We start from the raw sequence: 1299 nt of genomic DNA, 5'->3' as shown, positions 1-1299 counted from the left end.
ATCAATCAACCATATATATATACTCCTAGGGCCCAACAGAATCATTCTTCCTCCACATAAGGGACACCGGCAATCCCTTCACTATTACACCACACAGGCGTAGGTGCTCGGGAATCGCCCAGTCACGGTCCTCAATTGGAATCGCCGTGCCCCGGTCCTCTATCGGACTCGCCGGGGGCTGTCACATCCACGTGTGACACTCTGCCTTTGTGATCAAGCCAAGTTAAACCGAGCCCATAACTTTCTGGACCATGACCGGTTTAGTGGTACCAATTGAGGAAGCAATGACATGCAAACTACTACTAGAACCACACATACTATAACAACATATAATAATCACACAATCACAATAATCCGGGTGCTTAGACTAGTCTTGCTATCCACTTAGCTCAGACATCGTCTCAAGATGCAACGCTTTGAATCTTGATTCATCCTCCCAGATCACAACTACACGGTTCCGCTTACCCCAGAAAACTTGAACTTGAGGAATTTCTCGGTTCTTCAATCTTCGTATCCGATGTTCACCTATTCGAATTGGACCCTCTGGATAAGTGAGGTTTGTTTGCAGGTTTTCGATTTGCTCTGACTCAATAGCGTTGGGATCATGAACATGTTTCCGCAACATTGATAAGTGAAATATCAGATGTATTTGCATCTCTCCAGGTAGGTTTAGACGATAAGCTACCTCTCCGATTTGTTGTATAATCTGGTAAGGCCCAATTAATCTTGCCGCTAATTTTCCGACCTTCTCGAATCTGTCCTTTCCTTTTTGAGCTGACACTTTCAGATAAACCCAATCACCAATACTGAACACCATTTCTCTCCTTGATTGATCAGCGTACTTCTTTTGTCTATCCTGCGCTTTCTTCATATTGGTTCGAATGATCTCCAACTTTTTCATCGTCTCTTCTACAATTTCGGGTCCAAACTCTCTTCTTTCTCCAACTTCGGTCCAGCATAAAGGTGTTTTGCATGGTCTCCCATAAAGCGCCTCATATGGTGCCATACCTATGCTAGAATGAAAGCTGTTGTTGTAGGAGAATTCGACTAATGGTAAATGCTTTTCCCAGCTTCCCGTCCAATCCAATATACACATCCGCATCATATCCTCCATGGTGCGAATGGTTCTTTCGGTTTGGCCGTCCGTCTCGGGATGATACGCGGTGCTTATGAATAACTTAGTTCCCACTACTTCTTGTAACGCCTTCCAAATATTTGAGGTGAATCTAGGATCTCGATCGGAGATAATATTTGTTGGCACACCATGCAACCTCACAATTTGGTCCACATACATCTCTG

This window comes from Brassica oleracea, chromosome C5 (assembly GCF_000695525.1).
Source record: "Brassica oleracea var. oleracea cultivar TO1000 chromosome C5, BOL, whole genome shotgun sequence".
Taxonomy (NCBI): Eukaryota; Viridiplantae; Streptophyta; class Magnoliopsida; order Brassicales; family Brassicaceae; genus Brassica; species Brassica oleracea.
The sequence above is the reverse complement of the archived record's forward strand: the minus strand, read 5'-3'. Positions refer to the sequence as shown.